This window comes from Temnothorax nylanderi, unplaced genomic scaffold (genome assembly GCF_030848795.1).
Source record: "Temnothorax nylanderi isolate EJ_2023f unplaced genomic scaffold, tnyl_v1.0 TNYL_tig0092_pilon, whole genome shotgun sequence".
Taxonomy (NCBI): domain Eukaryota; kingdom Metazoa; phylum Arthropoda; class Insecta; order Hymenoptera; family Formicidae; genus Temnothorax; species Temnothorax nylanderi.
The window spans coordinates 447,982-475,977 of record NW_027249154.1 but is presented as its reverse complement, the minus strand read 5'-3'; the positions used below and the strand labels follow the sequence as shown (position 1 = coordinate 475,977).

At 34.5% G+C, this 27,996-nt stretch overlaps 1 protein-coding gene and 1 long non-coding RNA gene across 5 annotated transcripts in view; one reads left to right on the top strand and one right to left on the bottom strand.

Annotated features, from left to right (window-relative positions):
• Positions 1–27,996, bottom strand: part of Neto (Neuropilin and tolloid-like) — a 115,219-nt gene that overhangs the window by 51,338 nt on the left and 35,885 nt on the right. The window lies entirely within an intron of this gene.
• LOC139775105 (uncharacterized) overlaps positions 23,761–27,996 on the top strand; it is a 205,256-nt gene continuing 201,020 nt past the window's right edge. The window contains exons 1-2 of the long non-coding RNA XR_011718740.1: positions 23,761–24,505; positions 24,709–24,748. This is a non-coding gene — a long non-coding RNA (uncharacterized lncRNA). The remainder of the gene's footprint in view (positions 24,506–24,708; positions 24,749–27,996) is intronic.

Sequence of the window (27,996 nt, the reverse complement as noted above, 5' to 3'; positions counted from 1 at the left end):
ATTTATTCTTTCCTATATTGTTTATTAATGTTGCCAATTCCGTACGTATGCTTCTACGTATTTTTATGATTTCTCAATATTATGTATTAATTTAAAGTTACTGTATTTGTGAAATAAAATTACAGTATAAATTTAAAAATGACTCTATTCAGGCCGTTTTACGATACTTTAATTTTACGCGGGACCTAAGGTATTTCGAATTTTCCAAGGTGAAAGTAGTAGTTGGAGTAGGGCTCGAAGTTAAAGAGGAAGTTTCTTAGGTGGTTGTTTATTTTATAATGTGCAACATCTCGAGCGGTCCCTTCGGAATAGCTTGAGTCTGAATGAACTTTATTTCGCGTGAAATCCATTCGTGAGATTAAACATTTTTGTAGCCTGGACAATATCCGGCGAGCAAAGGGAATTTAATAAACGTAGCAAAGCGAATGAAATAGAAATAATTGTTAAATACAATCGTTAAATCAACAGACGTAAAAACTGCGCGATTAAAAATTAATCAAATAATAAATAAAACCACTCCACATACGAGTATTTGTTTGAAAAATATCACAAATTCGTGTTCCATTATATCAATTATGTAATGAATTAACAATTGCCCCATTGCCATTAAACAAATATTGATAGACGGTTGCAAATAATCTAAAAAACATTAAAAATGAGAGTATATCTGTGTGTGCACGTAAACATGGTATTTTGCGATCACATGAAGTTACAATCGTTTTTAACTTCAATTCCTATGGGCATAGCGGAATCTAACATAATGCAGAATCTATTTTTTGCATTGCGGTTCCGAGAAGCAAAATACACAGCACGAGAAAGCATGTCAGAAAAGAAAGAGTTCTCACGTCTGGAATAACTTATATTTGAAGTATTTCAAATGCATATGCAAACCTCATCATAGTATAGTTTTCTCAAAATAAAAAAGCGTGAAAATAACGATTCTGCTTTTAGCTTAAGTTATAATCGCGAGATTATATCTTAAATCTGTTATCAAGTATTTCGAAAACGCAACGCAGAGAAAAATTAATTTTAAATTTAATTATAATTTCTAACTCATATGATTCTTGCATTGTAATTGCATTATAAAAAGAGATCAATAAGATAGCGATTATTATAAGATTCAGGTTAAACTACAAGACTTGTGAATTACAAATTTATAGTGTATCACGATATTAAACGCGTTTGATATACTTATTTCAAATAGAACATGCAACGATTCTTATAACGGATATAATGCATCTCTCTCGGTTTTAGAATCTGGAAATACGTCGTGCATAAATATTTCAATTTGAAGAAAACACGAAACCAAAATATCGTTGCGCACGTAGCAACATCTTCTGTAAGTATGTAATATTTCTGTCCATCTGCATCTCTCCCCGAGAACGTATAACGTATTTACAGGGTGTGGTCGTGTGTATATTGGCGAATACCATTACTTGTATAACCCTCCCCTATATACTCGGAATGGAAAACCCACGAAGAATTCCATTTTTCTCATTTCCAGTTACGGATCCCCTTGGATATTGTTTTCACAAAAACGAAAGACACGACGTGACATCCATGCTTACACCATGGAATCGAAAACGCGATAACGGTAGATACATCTTCACGTATAAGGTCAAAAGGCAGAATCCTATAGATCAACTTCCATTTTAAAAGTAAAGAAAATCGTGATATACATTACTTTCATAGAATCATAGATGTATATGTACATATATGTATAGCGACTGGAAATCATATGACTGAAATAACATTTCGTAAGGAGAAAATGATAGAACAAACAAAAATTTAGAGTAAAGTTTTTATATAGGTAAAGAATGATTTTAATCTTTTTTTCGATCGCTTACTTATTAATCTTGCTAGAGCTCTATCAGCTCTATGCGCCGCCATCATGAAATATGTATATGTACATACATGGCTTTATCTCGCGAAGGCTGCTCGTAATTTCGCAATATCATCGATCATTTCCCGAGATAATATCTAACTAGTCTTTCTCGCGTCTATTAAATCGACTTTCTATTAAAGGGAACCGTCCTTCATCCCGAAGGGGATCGTTGACATAAAATTGTGCTCACACGGTCCGTGCCTCATTGAGCTCATCGACCCCTATTCCTGCCTCACGTTTACCGTAAAACGAGATCACTCGATGCGGGCTCTTTGTCCTATAATAAAGTTAGCGTTTGTTTGTTGTCGACGACCCGAAAAACGCATTGTACGCATTTCCGATTAATTTCTTTCCTTTTGGAGAGATTCTTTTCTTTTTGACAAATTCCTTCTATGACAATCCTTCCATAGAAACCCTTTCCGTCTTTTCAATAAAATATTATGTTACGCAAATAATTCTTTTTTTGTTATAATCTTTTTTAATTGTTGCTTTCCATAATTTTATTCTTTGCTGTCTTGCTACAAAATATAGGAAAATTTATGTCGAATAAACAAATTAATAAATTACTTTATGGCACAAAACAGACTTTTTTCCCGATTTTTATATAAGAAAAGTTATTAAAGACAAAAATTATTATAATGATACAGTCCGACGGTGATGCTCTTTCCTCCAGATTTATTATGTGACTCCGGAAGTTAGTTACAATACTTGGAAAGATAGTATGCCATACTATTCCTTTTACTTTTTACCGAGTAGCAAAAAGCATTGTGCCGAGTGGACCATCAAAGAGGTCCATTAGCAAGAAAAAAAGTAAAAAGAAATGGATGACGACATGACAAGATAGGTATAACAAATGCAAACGCATTAGTATGAGATCAGTGCTCATTAAATCAGCATTGTTAAATACACACATATAGTTTATGTGTGCTAGAAAACGTAAATAAAAAGAAACTGTAATATTTCAAGATATTTTAATCGGCATCTAATTAAATAAACTTTTGTTTTGCATTTAATTGGTGACGTGTGATAAATTATTGAATTATTTATTTTACATACATTTTCGTAAATTTCTCGACGGGTAGCAAAATTTTTCACTTATGGTCATCACTTTTGATACTTTACGTCTTCCGCTCGCTGGCATAAACGCCACACATAGGAGTCAGATTTATTGTCACCCTTTCCTCTCCTCCTTATTCTGAAGTTCTAACGATACAAAACACATTTCGCCAACGGTGATTCGCGTTGCAATCGGCTTTAAGATCTTGGCAGAACAACTATGGCAATGGTCATTTTATGCTTCAATCTCGTTGCTTCTGTTGGCAAAGTTCGAGAGCGATATTGCCGTATTTCTACCAACACAAGCTTTTGTACACGGATTTATGATATTGCAGAAAAATAATTGTAAATATAAATATTACATGTATTGCTCTATATGCGAAATGCAAAATGTCGTTTTTAGATTTGGAGATACTCAAGGTGGTCTCATCTAGCTCTTTCAATTTGCATGATACAGAGAATCTTCAAAATTACAATTATTTAAAGTTATTACTTTAAAAAAGAAAATATTTTACATTTTGTCAAAAACTTAATTTAATTAAATTATTTAAAAACACAAATGCGGATGTAATAATACTAATGCAATATATTTGTAATATATCTATATATGTATCTCACTAAAAAAATGTTTATATCAAGTTTATAATCAAATTATTTAAATCAAATCAATTTTATTTTACAATCCGGTTACGATCGATCAATACTTCAGCGGCTAGCCGGTTCTCACGAAGTTACAAAAGTAATATCGACCAGGATTTATATGGTGCCATGTAATAAGAATAACGTCGGTTCTTCGGAACAGCGATATTTCCTTGCGGACGATATTTTCTCCCGCGATATTTTCGTTGAGCGTCGAACACGATTCCTCGTCCAATCCCAATTCCCCGAGCTTCGCTTCTTTTATCAACGGAATGCGCCGCTAGCGTACTGACCAGGTCGGTCAGTCTCTCTGACCGGTTCGCGAACGGGTGTCTCTAAATCACTTACTGAATAAATCTTTCCTGAGTTCACGGCCAGTACGCGACATGTTGAAAGCAACGGTGCAGCAACGGTGCGAATTTATGACTAGGCGATATACATCCCGCTATCTCGGCTTCAACAAGAGATTCATCCATACGCCGCATACTTTTTACAATCTTCCGCATTTTAAATAAGTTTATACTTTTAACGTAAAGGATATATCGCGGTCTGATTTTAAAGAAGGTTTCAACTGCACGAAGTATTATTTGGAATTCTAATATTTTATTAAGAATATTTTATATATTTTATTAAGAATTTATTACTAATATTTTATTAAGAAATCTTTCTTGAGCTCAGGAGAACGTGAACATTATTATTCCATTATTTGTTTTCCAGCCGTGACGAATAAAAAAGCTGCACTCAAATCGCCGCATATTTTTACCTTGTCGCAATAATGATTGAACGTCCATTACCTGGTAAACTCAGTAAAGCCCGGAGAACCGTCAATAATGCACGACATGCTTACGTCGTTTACGAAGCTTGAAATTTTGCAGAAACTTCAATAAATTTCTGAAAAAATCTCGGTTACAAAAAATGATTAGATTACATTACTTATTTTTTCGCAATAAAAAATTTAAACTATTTAATTTAGAAATTACATCAACTGACCAAAACCCATGGTCGAAATTAATAATGTCTCGATAATTGATCCGAAAAAGTGCTGTGTGTGAATCCGACAAACCAAGTTGGCTCACGGTTTTTCTATGTTCATATCGGAAAGACGTTATATATTGCCAGTCACGGTCGATTTAAATTACTTTAATTGTTATTCTATACTGGCGAAAGAAATTTATTATTCTGGTTACATTACTATGTTGCAACGCGATTGAAAGTAATCGAAAATAATTATTGACAACACTCTTTCGCAAAAACACACATGTATGATAGAAACAAACAATCAGGTAATATTTGTATCAACAGCCATTATTTTTGCCATATTCAATCTTCTCTTTTTTTTGGTTACAAAATACGAATTTCTGATGCATTTCCATATTTTGTGTTCATAGTTTCTCACTGAAATATGTGAGAACATAAAAATAATATGATAAAAAAGTAGTTACTGAGATAATGTGTAATTAAAAAAAAGTGATATTTATTACACGAGTATTTTTGGAATATATAGAGACATGTCCACATTAAAGATACAGCTTACAGCTATCATCATTTTGAAACTTTGGCCAGTATTCACGGAGCGTTATTTTCTCATGTAATCGTACGTTTGTGAGACCGTTGAATGTTTTTAATAATCGGCCGAAATAACATGTAGGGCGAATTAGTGAGAATACGTTTCCAATTTTTTTTAGTTTTATATACTCCCGTATTTTTCTCGTCTGGAAAAGATGGCGCACGAGGATTCGTGAAATCGGAAATCGGTATCACGAACAACCGAGTGGGAGGACATTTCCGTTAAAACTACGGGCTCGAAGCCAGTATCCGCCGTAAGATAGAAACGCAACCTTCGATCTTTTTTCGGTCTGCTTCATTCGAGCATCCGAGTCTCAGTTATAGTGTCTTTCACGGTACTCTATCGATCTCTTTTGCAAAGCAAAAATTTTTGCTGTCACTCATACGGACTGAAGTTGTTTGTGAAAGATCGTAATATTAAATATATCAAAATATAATTGATATTTACCTCGCTGTTTATTTGAGATACAAAACACACAAGCAAAGAGAGACTTTATAGAACAGTTTTCATTTAACGTTTTTCGTAATTTGTAATTTGTAAGATGATATCGGAAATAAATTTTTCATTATATCTTTTTAATAAATGCAACAAATATTTTTTCTTGCATATACATCGAATAATGCGTGATATTATGTAATAAAATATTAGGTAAGATTTGTGAAATTGTGCGAGTGTTTTAACAGAAATAAATTAAAACTGTTCTATTGTATTATTCTTATTTTTCATGTATAAAATGTCTTTTTTTCTCTTCAAATTTATTAATACAGAAAAATATGTTTGGAATATTTAGTCAGACTTTTTCAATATTAATGAAAATTAAAATATCCTATGTTATAATATAATCCATATACATTATTTCATGTCTTTCGCTTCAAATTTTTCATATTCTAGAAACATATCATACATGAATAATCATGAATCTTAGACGATCTTATTCCTACCTATCGATTCATTTTTTTTCAACCTCAGCTTTGTATATGACGATACAAAGAAAATTAAATCTTAAATTTATAGCAGGTTCTTTTTTCTTTGTGTCTCATACAATAGAGAGATTCCTCTTGTTTCACATAACATCCCTCTCTTGTTTTCAAACGCGTGGAACGCGTCATTAGTTCCAAAGCCAACAGATACCGATCGATAATTTTAGTTCCAGTCTCAATCTCGTAACTCGTTTGCGAAATATAAATTATTGTTTGCCGTTCTTCTTCTTCCGCACGAACGCCGGAGTATTTCAGGAATCTGTTAGAGAAGAATTATGGCCGCTTTTCTACGGCACGGCGAACCCGTTGACTGCCACTCGATTGAAGACAAAAACATCCAGTGAAAAACGAGGGCATCACTCCCGAATATTTTTATGGATCCGTCCTCAACTTCGCGAACTACAAGGCATGTCGCTTTAATTTCTTTTCCTAGAGTGGGTGACTTTTAGATGCTTCAAGGAGCATGAAAAATTTACTGCCAAATACCGTGCAATAACTTACTACAAGAATTTTATTATTAAATCTTGAACGTTATAAATACTATTTTTGTTTATAACTAAGAAAAAAGATAATCTTTATAACATGCTCTATAAAAAGTGGAACTTTGATAAACAAAATGTAATATAGGATTTTAATTAATTATTATAATAAAATAATTACAATTGATAAACATATAAATATACATACAATATATATGTATAATATTTAAACATATAAATATATAACGTATAAATGATCATCAAATTAATTACATATTCTTTCGATAAATGCAAATTTGAAATGCAAATGTACATAAATCCCTAATAATATGTGTGACTATAATTTAATACATTATACGAAAACGTTCTTCTAATAAATTATTCTTTCGTAAGAAATAAAACAACAAGCGTGCGACCCATATATTGTAATAATCCGTAGATTAATTTTCACGCGTTGATTATGCATCAGTAACTTATCAGTTGCCTTGTCTCAAGACGAAGGAAGTAGATGGAGAGACTGTACACAAGGGAGAAAGAAACTTTTCAAGTGGCCGAAAGTTTTTGCACATGAGGAAGTGTAAATGCGACAAAATCTTCGCACCAACGGGGCGGAACATATAACACGAATATGTGAATTTACCACTCTCTACTGAAGTCTGCGAAACACTTTAAACTTACAACGAAGAAAGACTCGTACAATTCACGTCGTGTTTTATGTTACATTCTAGGTGCATTGCCTTCAATCGAGTTTTCGCAGTTAAACATTGCGTTTACACTCTTCTACTCCTCTCCCCTCTGACGTACTCTTTCTTACCATCCAATCTCTTCTTGGCTTTCTAAACCGCAGTTTTCCTTATGGAGCAGATAAAGATTCTACGTTGCTTGTTCAGCAGGATTTTTTTAATTTTGCCTTTTTTATTGTACAGTGTGTGAGTATATTTCAACTAGAAAATTATCATCTTTTCAGGAATCGTTCTTTGAGATTGTTTTATCATAAAGAATGTGACAGAATTCAACATAATTACGCGAAAATTATTTTATATGCATTTAAATGAATCAAACACAGTATATTTTATAAGAGAAATGGAAATTATAAATTATTGTTTTGTTATAATTCTTATATGTAAATAATAATAACTTCTTTAACGATGATTAAATGCTGCAATAATGGTCCATTTTATTTGTGATATTGTATCGCACAATATTAAAATATCAACGTCATTTTCCAATTTTTCGATCATATAAAAGAAAACGTGTGTATAAAACGAATCGAATCGAACGGCGTCATAATGCGTTTGATTAACAAATATAGTTGCAATTAAAACTTTATTCGTCAACAGTGTGACAAAAATTCGGGTTTGTAATTTGTAACATCGTTTGTAATTTGAAATTTCGTTTTTTGCGCTAATTTGCGAGATTTCCGAGTAATGAGTGGATTATAAAGCTTTTACCGCACCTTTTTTCACGTTATTCTTCGTCATAATAGTAAAATAAGCATCGCGTGCAATTAATGTCGGGAGTGCCGTGCAAAGTGCTATACAATTATCTTATTAGTGATTAATATACGCGATCTTAATTAACGGTATTTTAGGGAGTATTATACATTGTAGTGTAGTAAACAGATCTAAGAGGAGAAGTCTAGAAAAAAATCACAATGGAAAAGCAATAGAATAAGAAAATTATTAATCTTTTTATAATGCGTAAAATACACTTGTAATTGTGAAAATAATTAATTAATTCTATGTTTAGTTACATTTTTATAGTTTATCTCCCATTCCAATTATATCCATTTCTATTTATATTAATAAAACGTAAAACGCTCCCATATCAAGTTCTTATTAAATTTTACGTGTAAGCTGAAATAAAATGATGCTTTTAAATGCGTGAAACATTGTTGATAAATGCATGATAATTCATTAGTTAATTACTTTATCGTAGCAATTACTAATTTTTATCGCGAAAAAGGCACTCCTTGAATATCACAACACAGCTCGTAAAGTGAGCAGTTTATGTGTCTATAATTATATCCATTCCTCGTGTAAGAAAATAGTAATTAAGTTAAAGTAGTAGCTTTTAAACTAATTATACATTATTGTATTTTTGTCACGAAATATCACCGAGTTCATGTTCTAATTACATTTTATTCTTATACGCATAATGTGTTCGTGTATATTTAATGAAATCTTATTCTCAAATTTATTCTTGCGTTGATTATTTTTCTTTCCCAAATCGGAAACTAAAATTGATTCTTCGTAAATCTTCTCCTTACTCTGCGTTTTATTCTACAAGATCTTCATGCTTTATCCGTAAGCCTTACGTGGAAAGTTTATTCGCGAGGGGATTGCCTCAGAAACTCAGAACAAGTGCAACGGCCATTTCGAATGTCGTAAATGTGGAAACTCGAGTGTAATCGAGAAATTCTGGGAATTGCAATTCCGGAACTTATCGGCGACAAAAAAGTGGGGGAGCCGATGCGCACTAATCAGATATGTCCCGCGTCGAAATTACATCCTACTGTCGCCCGGGGGAAATTTCTTTCCCGCTAGGTAGAGTGTGTAAACCCCCGCGCGCGCGCGCGAGATCCCGAGAGAAGCACTTGAGAACTTAAAGTATTCCCGTCGCATACAGAGAAAGTTTACTGCATCGCGGCTGGCGCGACAGATGCATACCTACGCGGCGGCAAGTTTCTTGGCGCGCGAGCCATGGACAAAACTGCGAGCGTTTCGCAGTTAACAATGCGGTTACCTTCGTGATACCGTCTTGCGTTTTTGTTGCTATAAAGCATTATTTTGCCGCGCCAGGTATGGGCGGTACGCGTGGTTTTACTAATTCATCGTCGTTACGGTGGCCGCTTCTTACGCGACGATATTAATCAACGTCTTACGCTTAATGAAGCGGACTACGCCGCGCTTTTAAGATAATTAATACATCCCGTGATTGTTTCTTATACATCACGCAGAAACTGCCCGGCTATATAGATATATGCTTGCAGTCACGGTGAATTCGTCATCGAATCCCTCAGTCAGTTCAAAATTTTTTATTCGAGTTTATTGAAAAATTTTTAATAAAACTTGTCAAAACATATAAAATAAATATAAATTACAAAAATTAATTATAAGATACGAGATGGTATCATGTGACATTCAGACAATACGAACGCTAATAAAATATCCATCAATATTTTATATAGCATCTTGAGTCAGACATATTAAGTTCTTCAGTTTAGTTTCGCAGTAGATAGTGTAAACCTAAGCTATTGCGAAAGTAGTTTCACGGGATACAATGTATAGTACATCACAAGTGTAATATCCGAGTTTGAAATGGAGTTTCTTGTCTTATTGTGTCCTAGATATTATTATATCTTTCGGCCTTTTATTATTGTAGCTACTGTAAGAAATTAAAACGGAGTATAATTTATGAAACAATCCATTATATGCTATTTTCTTCCTTATTATTATTTTTATAATTAAAAAATATTACTCACACCTAATTGTATACAAAATATTTTTCACGTATTCTTTTAAACTAAACAATATCTCGTTTTCGTAACACAAAACTCTTTTTAATGTATTGTATAGAGAAGTGATTAAAATTAAGATAAAGAAATTACGATACGTTTGAATAAAAGCTTTGTAAAAGAAGAGCAAAAACACCTTACAATAGGAATTGAATAAATTTAATCGAATTGAGATTATTTTAGGAATGAATTTAATTGTATGTTCGCAAAGTTGATTTGCGAATTAGTAGCGCGAAAACGCATCCTTTTTTCTTTTTCTACCCTCGTCGATCCAAAATAAGCGCATTGTACCTGCAAATTTAATGCCATAATGTGAATGGTTCTTTTAACGGAATGAGTTTAATCCGGATTCTCTCAACCGATAGAAGTGATCTGCATAGATTCGCAAAGTGCATATTTAATGAAGAAAAAAGCCGGCATTTGACTGAGCAATTAGAGCTGGTGGCTCTTTTGAAGAAAAAAGAGTATCTCGTTGTAAGTTATACTCATATGTTGGAAACTGTAAATACATTTGACTGAAATTATGATTTAATAATACTTTCCTTGATGTGTGACTGCACTGAAAAAAAAATTTACTTGATTTAAGTATATATATTATCTTGAAATTCATTTACTTGAATTAAATAATTATTTATTAAAATCTAACAAATTTTTTTACTTCCAAGAAAATATTTATTTGCGTAAAAGTAATTCATGTCCTTAATAAATATTTACTCACATGAAGAAAACGTTATTTTAAATCAAATAATATTTTCTTAAAACTGTGAAATAATTTTCTTACATGTAATAAATGCATTTACTTAAAAGTAGTAGCCAATTTAAAATAAATATTTGTTTAATTTTAGTTTTTAAATTACTTGAATAAAAAAATATTTATTTAATTCAAGAACACCAATTTAGTAATACTGAGATACTAAAAGCAAACAAATATTCACTTTCAATAACGAAATATATATTTTGTTTTAATAAATATTTCTTTGACTCAAGCAATTCATCTACGAAAATATCTGTACATAATTAAATATTTTAGGCATATATATTTACTTGATGAAAATAAATATTATTTTGAATAAATAAAATGAAAACTTTGGTTTTTGAAAAATTCAACTACAAAATCATTTACTTGATCTGAGAGAATGTTAACTTGAATCAAAGCGTTGGTGTTTGAAAACGAAGAATATATTTCTTTATAATTGGTAAATAATTATGTACTTGAATCAAAGATACCATTACTTTGGAATTAGAAAATATTCACTTTTATCCAGTAAATAAATTACTTAGTATCGATAAATATGTTTGAACAATATTTACTTAAATGACAGAAATCATTAGCTTGGTATCAGAACATATTTACTTCAAACCAGAAAATACATTACTTAATATCGATAAATATGTTTAACAAATATTTACTTAAATGACAGAAATCATTAGCTTGGTGTCAGAACATATTTACTTCAAACCAGAAAATACATTACTTAATATCGATAAATATGTTTAACAAATATTTACTTAAATGACAGAAATCATTAGCTTGGTATCAGAAAATATTTACTTCAAACCAGAAAATACATTACTTAATATCGATAAATATGTTTAACAAATATTTACTTAAATGACAGAAATCATTAGCTTGGTATCAGAACATATTTACTTCAAACCAGAAAATACATTACTTAATATCGATAAATATGTTTAACAAATATTTACTTTTTCTAAGAAAATATTTGCTCAAATCAAAGATTTGGTTTTTTGAAACCGACAATATATTTCTTTGTGATCAGTAAACAAATATTTAATGACCACAGAAACCATTCGTTCGAAATTAAAAAGTATTTACTTAATCTAAGATAATTTTTGCTTAAATCAAAGTGTTAGCATTTTAAAATTATCAATATACTGTCGCCGGAAGCAAGAATGTCCGTAACTACAATTTAATTTTTATGATAATATTTATGTAAAGTTCAGAAGTTTATTATTTACCGAAATCAAGTTTGTTTTCAATTTAAGCCTTAAACGTATATGATCAAAATATATAGATTTTATGGAAAATTTATTGAAAATTTATAGAAAATATAAATATGATTTGATGGAAAATCTTCTGAACTTTACATAAATATTACGACAAAAGTAACAATTTGCAGTAACGGCACTCTTGTTTCTGGCTGCAGTAAAAATTTACTTGAAACAAAGAAACTTCTGATAAAGAGTAGAAATATATATATTGTTATAATGATAAATACCACAAGCGTACGATTAGCTCAGCGTTAGCGTGTTAGGTTACGACCCCGAACATCTTAGGTTCAAATCCTGTCGATGCGTTCTCAAAAATTTTAAATAAATGCGTTATTTTAATTAATTGTAATTAAATATTGTAATTAAAATAGAATATATATACAAAACAATAAATACAGATTACACTATAAAAATATTAAAAAAAAAAATAAAAACTATTTAAAAATATTTATTTTTTTAGGTTAATATTTATTTGATTTAAGAAATGCAGATCTTGAGGCAAGATCTGATTGTCTTGAATCAACGAAATATTAACTGTAAGTAAGTAACAATTCACTGAATTGTAATTCATACATCGAAATGGTTTTGTATTCTCAAGTAAATATTTATTTTCTTTAGGTTAATATTTATTTAATTTAAAAAATGCAGATCTTGAGGCAAGATCTGATTGTCTTGAATCAACGAAATATTAACTGTAAGTAAACAACAATTCACTGAATTTTAATTCATAAATCAAAATGGTTTCGTATTCTCAACTAAATATTTATTTCCTTGAGGTTAATATTTATTTGATTTAAACAATGCAGATCTTGAGGCAAGATCTGATTGTCTTGAATCAACGAAATATTTATTGCATTTCAATTCATAATTTTTCATTTTCTAGGAAATATTTATTTGTTTCAAAGACAAATTGTATTCTTGATTCAAGTAAATATGTGATTAGACCTATAATAAGCAAATCATTTACTTGAATCAAGTCAAATTTCATTGATTATAATAAATTTTTTTTTCAGTGTGATAGTGAGTAGTGAGCATTAACAAAAGTGAAATTTATGCCTCGTTATTTCATGCTTCGAAACAATTGTCTGAAAAAAAATTATAACAAAAATAATAAAAATCAACTATAAAGATTAAAGTGTTTAAACTGTTTATATAAGACTTTATATAATATTTAATTATATATATTATATAAATAATACGTAATAATATAATGTAATTCCTATATATGTAAAAGCTATATTTGCTTTATAACAACGTTTTTCTTTCACAGTATCCCATCTGGTAGATTTAACATTAGCGTGAAATTTGATAACAATATCATCCATCTCATATCTCATCAAATATGTATTCAAGCATTAAGGTTTCTACACTGGAGCTAATTCTTTCTTATTCCGAGCTCGACTCGCTAGATAGTCGCGTTAGTTATGCCATGCACTTCGCGTCGATAGCTCTGTCCAAGATACATATCGTCCGTTAAAATTCCTGCGATACCAACCACACGCAGCCACGAAAATTTATAGGAAGGAATTTCGAGTCAACATACAACTGTGATAAAATGACATGGAACGACCTATGCAACGCAGCGTTGTCATTTCATCGAGGCAAATGTTATATGGATTTTACAATATAAATATCGTTACATAATCCTGCCTTCTCCCCATCCTAAGTCTATTTCGATGGAATGAATTTTTTACGCATTATTATCGTTATGACATTGTTCAGATACCTACTTCATCGGGATTGCATCGTATTTTACGCAGATGACACAAACATTCACGATACAATTTCGCATGCAAAATTTCTGTCAATTATTTACAGTTAAATTATTGAATCTAGAATATGTAAAAAAAACAGTGCATGAAAAGCACACCTTAGATTGATAGAATTTTGATTTAAAATACGATCGACAGATCGAGTAGAACCATACGCAAATCAATTACCTAAATGGTGGGTTGAAAGTGTATTGCCGTTGAATTTTGAAACGTTGGAAAAATTGGCAAATCTTTATACATTGCTGCGCACTTGCAACTGACGCCTGCCGTCGCGAACGCGCGTTGGCAATTACGTCAATTGCATGTGTCACTGTTTGCTTATCAGAATTATGGTAATGCCGGATGCGGCCGGTTGCGGCCGTGTTTTGGGTAGATCGCGATTATTTAGCATCAGATACGTTTTGCGGCCGTGCCAAATGTACTAATACAACTAATGCGCCGCAGCAAGTACGATCATTAGGGAAACCTCGTTCGCAGCGCGGCAAAAAGATCCTTGCACTGTCGCTTTTTTCGCGAAACGTTACGTCAACCATCCTTGACGGACAAAACGATACGTTTCAACTAGAATATCGGATGCAACTGCAAAATGCAGATTTCTCTCTGAATAAGCGACCCATGAAATTTTTTTGTCCGCTTCGCTGTCGGAATTTCGACGTTTTCCCATGTAACGGATTTCTACCCTTTCGATAACAGCGTTTCGTTATATTAGTTCTCCATGCGCGTTAAATTTTTGTTTAAATAAATGAGCGCGCATAGCCGATGTACGCGCGTACTTTACAATATGGTGTGCGTTACAATTTATGTAAAGATGCATTACGGGAAAAATGAGATTTTGGGTACAGAGATTTTCGCAACAAAGATTGGAGGTAAAATATGTAAAAACGTTGACAGAAAATGATTGCCAATCAACGGTGATCGTACATATATTAGTAGATTGTAATGATCGCTGTGCACGAATTAATAAAACACAATACAATATTGATCATTAATAATTAATGCAAATCTCATTTACGGTAATTACGAGGAATATATACCAAAACATAAATGAAAATATAGCCTCTCTCCTCTCATTGGACGGTTAAAATTGCTGTGTAGTTATAACCCATGGCGATGTTTTATATTTTAAAAATTGTATGTAAAGCAGAGTAATTTAATTTAGTTAGAAGTTGAGAAATCAATAGTCACAGAATATAATTAATATCGTGCATGTGAAGTGCATTGCATTAATATTTCCAACTAATTACTTTCATATTTTTTAAATATTTTTTAAAATTTATTAAACTTAATTTAAATAATGATTTTCCACATGTATATCTATCCGAATATTTTTTGTAACATCTAACCAGGTAGTCTATTCACACTTTGTTTTAGTTGTTTTCCTTCTCTATAAAGTCAGCCAATTAGAGACTTAGATAATGAGTTTACCAAGTGGATAAGTTTTACTAACACCGAACCACCGATCTCCGACGGTTCATGTAAAACTGCAAATTATAGGAAAAGTTTTTGCTACCAAACAGCAATTAAAGACATCTAGATGTATTACTCTCGACAATACTATTTCGAAACTTTTAAAGCTTTTAATAAAAATTTTTATTTTATTTTTTGAATAGGTACAATAGCCAGCAACATATTTCATGTTTTTTACACATTTATGCTTCAAATATTTTTCGTTTAATTGATATCAGTATTATATCTAGATATTGAATTTTCTGTTAGTACGCGATTCAATAAAATTATTATATCGTGCAAGATTTTTTGACCGTATGAAACTATCGAAGAAAACTTTACCTAAATCGATAAGCTTCTCATAAGAGCGCAGTTACGACACAATTTTTTAGATTTAGTCAGCTATTGTGGTCACGATCATTTTATAGAAAATTTCGTTACCGATATGAGAACGATAGAGATGAAAGACCAAAACGTTTCTTCACAATGATCGGCCAAGGATAAACCCACCTAGGCAGCGATGGGAAGCGGAGAAGAAGGAAAAAGGAATAATAAAGCCCGGCATTATCGCAGCATATCTCAATCAAGTTTTGCTGCAAAACGTACGAAAAAGAAGGTAGCCCAGTCAGTAAGCCGGATTATCCGTCGCAAGATAGATGGGGTGGTCCGTTTGTGCCTTCGCGTTGCTGCCTGCATAAATATGCCGAAGCATTATCCACGAAAGGGAGAGAAAGAGAGAGAGAGAGAGAGAGAGAGAGAGAGAGAGAGAGAGAGAGAGAGAATGTGTGTGTTAAAAATATACTTAATTCTAATAGCAGCAGCAAATCTGCATATAATGAATAAACGATGGGTTAATTATGTTACTTTATCGTAAAAAATACTATACTTTAATTTAGTATCGGAAGAAAATTGATCGAACATTAAGAATTTAATCAGTAGACGTGAAGAGAACATTACAAGCAATTTAGTATTCAAATGTTAAATAAAAAATCGTAACGTAAAAAGACATAGCAAAATTTATTCCATAAAATGTAGGTGCGCGCGAGCTAATGATTTCGAATTTTTATAATAATTATCTTGTTAAAATCGCTTTCTCTGTCGGCATGCTAATTCATTCAGTTCAATAAAATTACACACTAAAAGCATATTTTAAAATTATTTTATGTTATATTAACATATGAAACATTAATAAGCCAAAAATTGCTTTTTGTCAATAATTAAGACAAGCCAGCATATTTCAAACAAAACTATGCTTTCAGCAAAACATAATGCAATTTCTTACGCAGGATTTCTACTGTGGCGTGTGAAAACTGGGTCATTTTCTTGTTTCCTGTACTTGCGTATAATTTATTGAGTATGCAACTACGTGCTTAGCGACCAAATATTTATAGTAGCCCTACATTGTAAGTATAATTTGCGAGATATATATCCGATTCCGCGTCCTTAGTGAAGTAAAATATATTCCGTTCTACCTTCGATAGGGGTTTGCAATCCGAAGTGCCTCGAATAAATTTGTTTAAGCTTGCCTCGTACACTCGCATCATGCAGTACACTCGTTGAAGAAGAATCGTAACATTAATTTCCAAGCCTTCCTTCCGAGAGCTGGATTTAGCCCGATACATTTGGTGCCCTGAATGATGCGTACGCTTGAGAGCTTCTTTGTGGCGCGGCGGTGGCTCGGCGCTATAAAATTATTATCGTGTATCACAGAAGGAAGCGTCTACATTATTGTATCTACCGCATTATGGCTTTCCTGTCGATAAATCTGGTATTAATATTTAGCACGTCGTAACAATGGTATTTCAGTACGCGGGATATGTAGAAATACCAAAGATGTGTTTATGCGAAAGCTGGTAGATGCGGTAAACCAAGATGAGATTGCCACGGTGGATTCAACGTTATACATATTACACCCTGCAAAGTTCATCGAAATCTTGCATCTAAGAGAATGATGCGTGTCAAGAAAGATCTCAGAGCTGAAATACGAAATTTGAAGAACAAATGCTTTTATATTTTTATTTTGTAGTTCATATTTTTAAAAGTAACTTGCAGTATTTCGTAATGCAGTCTTTATATCTGTATACTGTGCGGATGTTGAACACGAAACATTGATACCGTTCTGCAATATTGATTTTAATATCTCGAATTTTAATCAGAGGATTGAATTGAAGACAATCAGAAATAATAGACGTGTGCATTTTTAACATGTTTTGAACATAATAGAGAATTGTATAATATTTTTTTCATGCGCATTTAATTGGGCCTGTTATATAACAGGAGGCGAGTGTTATTTGAGTCCGCGCCATTTTGCACGTAATTTCGATGGATATAAGAGCACTATGTGCCGAGGGGTATACAGTGCGGCCCATTTGTTACACACGACAAAAACAATGGCGCTATCACCATCGTCGCTTGAATAAATAATCACGCTTCCAGTTCTGCACAAATTCCACCACCGCGAAATTGAGTGGCTTCATTAATGAGTACCTAAACGAAACAATAGACTTTATCTCTATTGCCATATATAAAAGGACTTTCGGCTAGTTGCATCAAAAACTTCATCAAATTCTCGTTAACGAATGTTAAATTGATGATCCGTCGGTTTTTAACGATTCGGTAAAAAGAGAAGCTATTTTATTATCGTCCGTTTTAACGGGCATTGGTGAATAAAAGATGTGTATTTATTCCTGTCTTAATTAAAATTGATGAAAATAAATACCTCATAGCATTTAAAATGATATATAGCCATTAAAAAACGATTTTCAATACAAAGCATAAAGAAAATTTTAAACTTGACGTTACCTGTTATATGAGTCACACCTTACGAAGAAGCAATGTTATCCGTAATTATCTTACACTGGTTCGCCAATAAAAATGCTATAAAAATCATTGACCCAGTAAGAAGAGTTTAATCTTTCAGCATTAGTGCTTTTCGCGTTATAATAGCTAAATATTATAGATTTGTCTGATCTGGCGCGTCTGGTGTCTTGATTTCGGCAACTATTTCCGTATGTGATGCGCGAGAATAGAATATATCATGCTTCTTTTACGAGCGCAGGAGATTCCACAACTTTTATTATATCGACCGATATTTCGATAGGATTTAGAATGCGATGCATTTTGCTTATTAATGCGAATTCAAGGATAACATGTAGAGTAATTTTTCTAGAGGAATTAAAAATTATTTAATTAATATTAGCAATCACGTGCATTCTATAATTACAAGTACACATAAGAGATTCTAAGGAAAGAATACCTATTTTTCATAATTTTCTTTCCTCGTTGGCATAAATATCATAAGGTCAACAACGAAAACTTTACTTTTATGACTCTCGATAGAAGTTTCGACGAAGTATTTCAAAGTTCTACTCCATTGGCGGTTTCAGTTTCTTCGCACACTTGAAACATCCACGTTCCACTTGAACGCACCTGACTGCTCTTATCTTTTCATAAGGACCCTCCGAAAATCATCCATCGCAACTTTCGTATAGAAGTTCTCATCCTTAATACCAACGTCTAAATTATCAATAATTCCAAATGAGATATAAACTATTTTTTATAAGAAATTAATAACTGAGTCTTAAAGATGGCTAATTTAAATATAAAGTTCTGGATATTTATAAAAATTCATGTTATTTATATTTAAATTAGCTCATCACATATTACAAAATATCATTTTCAGCGGTATATTTTATTCAGAAATTTCAAGTTTTATTTCAACCAAATATTTGATTCGCACATTCTCTATCGGAATAAAAATGTGGAAGCTAAAGTATAATAAAATACATATCAAAGTTATGTTCTTATTTTTGTCAATATTGTAATCTGAATATATTATAAAAATTTAAAAAGAATTATAAAAGTATCGAGGAACTGCGAAGAATCTGATATGTAACATTACTCATACTGCATTAATGTGTAAATATGGTATATGATAGTAAAAAATTTGGAAATTATATAAATATATTAAAGAAAGTTTGGCACTGTTTCGGTGTTGTGTGTCTGAATCAGGAAAATCTACGTCGGAAGTGTAAAGATTTAAAATGTCGCTATTCGAGGTTGACTTGGCGTAAACTAAGCGGATCAACCGGCGAAGATGCCGGGATCAGGTTGCGTCATACTGCGTGGACCAAGTGGATTTCATGGTGCTTAATATTATTACGGATAATCCCGAAAGCTTAGGAATAAAGCTTCGAGACATTCGTGCCGTGTTGAAAATTTCGCTTAACAGGAAGAGGTTTGCAAAACGCATTCTCGCCCTATTCATCCCTCTGCACGACGTATCAGTAAAGACAAGTTGGCGAACGGCACACAAGACTGGACAGTTAGGATAAACCGTGTACGCTGACCTGACGTATGGTATAAAATGGACTTTCGCGTTGAATGACGTTTTAATGTACGTAAGTCGTATATCAAAGGAAAGGTAACGGCAAAGCGCTCGCAGATATCTTTCAGCGGGGGATTCCACCGGAAGCGTGAAATGAATAAACGTCTATATATTATTTTCGCAGTGTGAACAATACGCGTACGCCCTTTTTCGCGCGAGCTATTCGATATTGCGGCGTGAATGGCGAAATGTCAATGTGCAATGTCAAGAATATATGACTCGCATATTTTCGCGATACTCGCGTGTATTCTTGTATTGCAGGAAATATGCGTTTTAATACATCGACTCTTTCTTTCTTTTTAGAAGAATGGCGCTTCTGAACTCGAATACTTACATCTCCGAAAACGAAACGATTCATATAGTATAATTTTTCTATTTTTAAGTTACAAAGCACTATTTTAATATTATTTCGTTAATAAGCCTCAATAACCAATATATATTCATTAAGGAAATTAACTTATTGGCTTTAAGAGAAACGTTACTGATTTTGCTTCCTCATAGAGGAAGCTTTTTTTCAAATATCTACGATTGAATTGTTTAATTCAGAGTCACTATTTCCAACCGACGGTTAACTTTTCAGAATAGCGAATAGAAATTGGCTATTTTGAAAATTAACCGTCGTGGGTCACTATTTCCAACGTCTGTTAATCTCTAACTGCCGCGGTTAATTTTCAAAATAGCCAATTTCTATTCGCTATTTTGAAAAATTAACCGTCGATTAGGAGGTTAACAGACATTGGAAAGAGTGATTCTCAATAGAGGATATCATATCGTGAACGTAAATACGGTAAAATTCGGCTAGCACAGCTATACTAGTCATATTCACGAAATATGTGAAGTATTTAAAGTCAAGCGCGCTGTGATCGATAGGGTGATACATTATCGCACATCAGCGTTCAGTAAATTTGTATATTATACGTTAAGCTTGTCCGTGAAAAATATTCCGTGAATAATTATGTTATAATTATCGGGTCGTCGAAATATTTCTCGTCGAATATTTCGAAAAATTTTAAAAAATATAAGTGCACTGATTCTGTTTCACATCAAGACTGTACAAGTAATTAAATGCCAGAAAATTAGTTTTTGATCAATAATTTATATAATTTCCATCAGTTAATAAACAGGTTAATGGAAAAGAAACGTTTCTAAAAAAAAGGAACGTTATTTTTACCACTTGATTTACGAGCTTTGTTTGTTATCTCGCGTATAAAGGTGCCAATTCATGAGACGCTGAAAATGAGCGTCAACAAGGTGAACGTGGTGGTTTCGCTTTGACGCTAGCGTCAAAGAAATGAAGTTGAATTTGTTTAATATTCAGCGTCGTCGCTGAATCGTCGTTAATCGTCCCAGTATGTACAATCAAACATAGACTTCGAAATACGTAAAATATTAATTATTTTCAAGTAATATCTTCAAGTAATAATATTTTATGGATACATATATAAGTAAAAGATATTATTTCTGAAGATTTTTACTTGCTGAAAATGAGCGTCGAGCGTCAACGTGAAAAGGCACCTTAATGCAAATTGCATATATCATCGAGTGTATATCGCGTGCACAAGCTGCAGGTTGTTTTATGAGCGATTTATCAAGTTCGATGATTTCTTCGATTTGTTTAATTGGCCGAACGTCGAGATTTCATCGAGTACCGGCTATCGGCGAGTGGCTCGACGGAAGTTTATGGAAACGGGAATGCTAATGAATGAGGTAAACGGCGCGTAATTAAATTTTGGATATTACGCTCGCGCATTACGTATACCATGTATGCAGTATGCACAGCATCGATCACTCTCAAACTTGTTTCTGCTTTGTGCGCTGGAATGCAAAATATGTTTTGGCATTCGACAGTTTTCACAATACGAGTGCAGCGCCGTGCACAAGTCAAACGCCGATTGTGCTCTTTGACAGACAAAAGAATCATCAACCAATGAATAGATCGTATGACGCATATATTTGTTCTTCATACAGTCGCCGATACCGCACGCACCCCTCCCCCCACCCCCGTGCGTGCGATTGTTGCTCCGACTTGGTGCTTTTAGCCGAAACGTACATAACGACAATGCACCGGCTGGCTGTAAAAATTTCGCCGTGCGGTTTCGTGGCTTCACGGCGTAGCGATCGATACAGTTATTGTTTCGGCACATTCCGAATAGTAAACTGATTTTAACGAAACTATATGTAACTTGCATTGGAAGCATTGTCTACGTTTCTGAATGGAAATGTCGACATTACGTAAAAGACACGAAATGGATACAAGGCACGAAAATTGATATATATTTATTCTACAGCTTGACGACTCGATAAAAAAAATTAATTGCAAAAAAAAGATAATGCGATTCGTATTGGAGATGTCATGCATGCACAAAGAGAAATTTGTCTCTTTTTTTAATACTTTTATATATTCCTTTGTTACTTTTTTAATTAATTCTTAACCCACCGTTGGTTGGGCGTTTTATGCAGAAACTAAATGCCTATGGCCGCAATTTTTAAATTTAATTCTTTTATTACTTTTTAAATTAATTCTTAACCCTCACTGTTAATTGGGCCTTTTATGCAGAAACTTACGGCAATTTTTCATATAAACCAACATTTCAGGAACAAAATTTTGTTTATAATATATAAAAGACAAATAAAGAAATCAATGATAAAAAGTGAAGAATAAATGCGAATTTTATAATAAAAACTTTATCAATTTTTTAACTCTAACAATTTCGCAAGACAATTTAAATTGTATGCTTTCGGTCAACAAGGTATTAAGGAGAGAGAGAGAGAGAGAGAGAGAGAGAGAGAGAGAGAGAGAGAACCTCTCAAAAGAAAATAAATTATACATAAACTATCCGCTTACTAAAAAAAAAGATATTTAGTTATGTGATAAGAGGATTTTATGTAATCGTTTCGAGATTTCGCCTTATTTCAAGATACTCAACAATTCAAGCACATCCGTTACGAACGAACGTTCGTTCTTTCGGTAATTAATTAATCCGACGCTGGCCGGGAAATAAATATTCTCGACTAACAAATTAAATTCGCCCGTTCCGAAAACGTTCGGAAAACGGTGCGCGATTCTTATAAGATCGAAAAGTTTAAGTTTCGCTCTCTTGCCTCTACCTCCTCGCTCCTTTGGTTTCCGCCAAGAAACGAGGATCTTCTAGATTCCCGACGCGTTTTTCAGTCACATCCATCCGATTAATCCTTGCCGGGCCGGCAGCGAGGGCGATGCTAAATCGCTTTAAATTGCTGCGAGTTACCTCGAGCGGCGGTTCCAACGATCTACTTTCCACCGCCTCATTCCCCACCCCCTGCATTCCATTCACCAGCAAGCCACCGTCTTATCGACCTTAAAAGCAACATCCATCCTAGTTATTATTCCGGGTCTACGCGAGAGAGCCCGCGGATTTAAAACGGCCGTCGCGCCAGTCTGCGCGCGACAAAGGAACAAAACGCGGCAACTACAAGAAGAGGGATCGGCGATTTTTATCGGCCGGCACTGAGACCGAGAGGGTTTACGCAGCAAATTGCGCCCATTCTCCGTTCGCCTTATTTCCACCGTTAAGATTTAACAGAGAAGTAAAGGAATTTCGAATTTAAATACTCCTCTGACTACGGTCGCAGTTCAACGATTAAAGTGAAAAATTTCGCTACTCTCAAAATCCGTGATTTAATGTTCAAGATCGAGAAGCCGTAGAAACGTGACATTTTTATTAATAAAAGATATATTCCACGATAAATTGATAAGAGAATATTTCGAAGGATCACTCTATGGATTCGACGTTTGATTGGAAATAAACGCGTAACCGAATAAAACGAAGAAGGTATTTATTCGACGATATAGTATTTTATATTATTTCTCATTATATTACGGTTAAAAATCGTTCGGTATTTGGACTCGTCACCGGTGAGCGAACCCAGTAGACTAGGGTAGTGGCGCGCGCCGCCTTGTTTGTTTTTTTGACTCGCGCGGTCGTCTTACGTATTAGCGGCATTAGCGCTCACTTCGCGGCAGTCGCGGGACTCGCGGGTCGCGGGGGCTGCCGGGAGTCACTTTGTGCCGCTCGCGCGCGTTCTCAAGGTCGGGCGTTTTACTCCGGCGTATCTCAGGAGTTACTGTATACAAGCGAGTGTCGATAGTGGTGTACGTCGGATGGCGGACGATCGTCGCGGAGTTGTAATCAAGTGCGATCGCGATCAATCTCTCGACATTCGCGGCTGTCGTGTCGCGTTGCGTCGTTGCCCGTCACTTCGTTGGCGTTGGGCCGGTGCGCGGCGCGGCGCGCGCGGGCGTCCATGGAAGCAACTCGTGTCTGTAGTGTCGGTACGCGCGCCTGTACGAGTGTAATTTCGCGTTATTCGCGCGTCTGGCGTCGACCGTCGGATTGATCGGGGATTTCTCGAGTCCTCGCGTGCGTGGAAAACGGTTACTTTGAATTCGTCGCGGTCGCGAAGTCCCGGCAAGTGTCGGCAGCCGGTGGCGCGGGTGGCGTCGCGCGAATTGGCGGGAATTGCGATACATGTAAACGCGTCTCGCGTCGCTCGCTGCTCGTCGTCGCGTCGCGTCGGGGTGATCCGTGTACAATAAACGTCGGGTGGGTGTCGCGCGGAATGACGTGTTCGTCAATCGTCGCGTCGCGTCGTGTTGATTAGCGTTAGCGGGGATCGTAATTAGCCGTGTGATACCTCGGTCGGTCGCGCGAGTGTGTGCCTGTGACGGTGCGGAGCAATCGGCGAGGTGGCGCATAATGGCGACGCATCGGCTGGCGGCCGCGGGTAAGCTTCTTTTTGCTTCATCCACTCGTGCGAGATGCTAATTGCTCATTTAGACGAATATACGTGTTTTCCTTAAAAATTCTTTCGAAGCGCGCGTGTTTTGAGTCATAAAATACAAGATTCACGCCCTCCTCCCGTTTTTTCTTTACTTTTGTTAAAATGCAACGTTTGTAATGTATGTGTATTTTTTTTTCTTTTTACAGATGTGCGGTATTCGGGAAGGCAACGGCAGCGCATCGACCGGTGAGTGAATATATTAATGTTATGATTATGTAGACATGCATTAGCTTCTCTCCGCGATTTGTTAATATTTATATTTGTGAAAACATCGTATACACGATTACACGTTATCACGCCGATTATTTCGTCGTTTACGCGACGTCGTGTCATTCACGGCAAAATTCCGGGGTGTACGACGATATTTTTGTAACCCACATTCGCAACGAGAGCCACGCGTGCGTGTGTGCATATATGTGTGTGTGTGTGTGTGTGTGTGTGTGTGTGTGTGTGTGTGTGTGTGTGTGTGTGTGTGTGTCATATTTTGATATCATGTTCGCGTTTATGTTTTGAAACTCCGTGTTCGCGCGTAGAAGTTTGCTTTAAGCACTGTTGCTTTAACTTCACCTGTAAGTTATGCGCATACGTGTAAATTTCCAAGATTTTTTTCCCCTCTGTGATTTATCTCTCGTAACGGTGTCTGGATTGTCTTGGACGATTTATGCAAGTTGCTCGTTAATTCAAGCACTCGCGTCGCGAGCATACACTTGCAAATATATGGTAGGGACACTAAGTATCTTTTATTTTTATTTGAATCCCTACGATTTATGTTAATTTGGGACTAGAAATAAAAATAAGAAAATATTTCACATAATTACTTAAAAAATTTCGTTTGAAAGAAATACTAATTGCAGGATTTTGTTATATGCATAGCATCAGGAATAGCTAATCTGTCATTTCGATTCATTGATTGCTTTCGCCCTCTCTTGTTTTTCAGTTTGATTTTTTAACAGAATTTAGTAGCAGTTGATTATCACGTAGTATTACGGCGGAAGGAAAATGCTGGAGTAATTAACGACATCGCGCACAAAACGCATTTAACGTTCCGCAATGTTTCCACACAGTGGATTACCAGGAACGCAAAAAGAAAAATAATTAAACGCGAGCTGTGCATGTCTGCTGCTTAGCATTTAAATGGTTCGTATACGCGTTGCATGCAACGCGGTATTCAAATGTGGAATGCGAGTGTGCAGTTTCGTTCAGTTCCCGTCGCGAATATTGAGAATTATGATGCGATAGTTCGTACATCCAATTCGTTCCCTTCTTTTTTTTATGTGTTTCGTTAATTGCGCTTTTCTCTCGTCATAGAGAGAATTTATATCATCGGTTTATCACGTGCGATGAGGTACACGTAATATGTAATATGCAACCGACGTATTCGGGTCCCTTAGGTTTACTAGCCGTTGCGGGATTGCGGGACTAACATTAAGGTGGGTATCCACCAACTGCGCAAAATGTGTGCGAACGTTCGCAAACGTTTATAAACGATGAATTTTTTATGAAGACGTCAAGCACGCACGATCAAAAAATGTTTGTAAATGTTCATAAACGTTTTCAAACGTTTGTTAAAAATGCTCTTTTGGTGAATACTTATAACAGAATACACACACGCACGCACGCACGCACGCACGCACGCAAGCACGCAAGCACGCAAGCACGCACGCAAGCAATACATTGCAAAGAGCCGCTTGCATCCAGTGCATTAACCATTTCGGTACCAAGGCTTTGATTATGCTGTAACTCATTACATCTGTTGGCGTCCGTCAGAAGCAGATCGCGTCGAACATTATCAGATACTAACAGTTATTACATCAGCGCGTTGCACATTTTGTCGTAATAACCATAACAAAACATAACGCAATATAATGTAGAAAATAAAATCACAATAATTATATCATTTTTATTTAAAAACTAAAAGAAGCGCGTAATTAGCTTCTAATTTTAGAACTCAGCTTTAAATTATATGCTTTTATATTAATACGAAAATAAGTCAATTAAGATGTTGAGTGAAATATAATCTGCTAATACATCTTTTTCGGAGTTTTTAAAATCCTTTTAATATTCCATTAATTTCTACAGTTTGACATTTATTATTTTTGCTTTGCGAAGTAGACTTACAATTTTTCGGGTAACTTTTCGGTGTTTCCTTAAAGCTAATGCTGCACTCTTGCATCGAAAACGACGGAAACACGCGTTCGCGTATGTAGAGGCATCGCGTATGATTCGAGCCGCTGTACAAAGTGGTCTTGTGCCAGCTGCTGCCGAGGAAAATACGCGCAGTAAATGTCGCGACGGGAATCCGGTAGAATCGAAACGCGCCTGCTGCCGCTACAGGACTTCGAACAAATAATGGTCGAGCTGATGGCTCGCCGGTTTCGATGCAGGAAATTTCAGCTGCAGCGTTATAAGCGGATTGTATGCTACTCTGCTGCACATCGAATGTATGCACGCCGACTTGGGCTGGGGTAATTGTTTTAGAATGAAATTCTGTGATCTGTATATCCAACTATAATTGATGTTTTAATTTACAATTGGCGACGGAAGTGTTTAGTAATCTTATAAGAAGAATATCAATTCTGTAGGATATATAAGGGAATAACTATCGATTATATTTTTCACAGTATATTTGCTTTACAAGTGTATAGTTTAAATAAATTCTGTGACTTCTTTGTCGAGCAATTTTTCTGTCTATCAAATGTGTAAAAGCAAAGCGAACACTCGACTGCAGATTCCTTGACGATAATCCAATAATACGTTGCTGACAAGGTAGGTAATTAATGACTATTGGCAATTATGTACACAGCAGAACGAACATTCAAGACTAATTTCGTGCCAGTAGAACACAACGTTTATTGATTTTAAACATTGACCTATAATTATGCACCGCAGATGTGCCGCGCGTTAATGTATGTTTTCGTGTCCGACATAAGATAGGCATTTATTGATTCTCGATCGACGATCAGATGTCATCGCCGCGCATTTCACGTCGTGTTATGAAAAACAATATTGGGCGTAGGGGTAGAGCACGGTGCCTACAAAGCGCACGAGATTGCAAATTTCAGCCACTTTCGCAAATACGTTTCCGATGTACTCGTACTCGTATGTTTGCGCACGTGAATGTTTATTCTGTAGAAAGACTATAACGAGCTAGCTCAGAAAAAATACGAGTACCTTCGAATTTTCCGAGAGTTTAATATCATCCGTGCCGACATAAACATCGTATGACCACGAAAATACTCTGGAAATTGACGAACAATGCGTACTTGTCAATGGCGGACCAATTAATGCGTGTTCTTTTCTACTTGTTACAATCCTCGTGTTATAGGTTTTCTGCAACAAACTGTTATTTTAAGAATTCAAGAATTTTCTTAGCAAAAAGCTAGTTTAGTAGGTGCTAAAATGCAATTATAAATTATTTTATTTTTTATTTCATA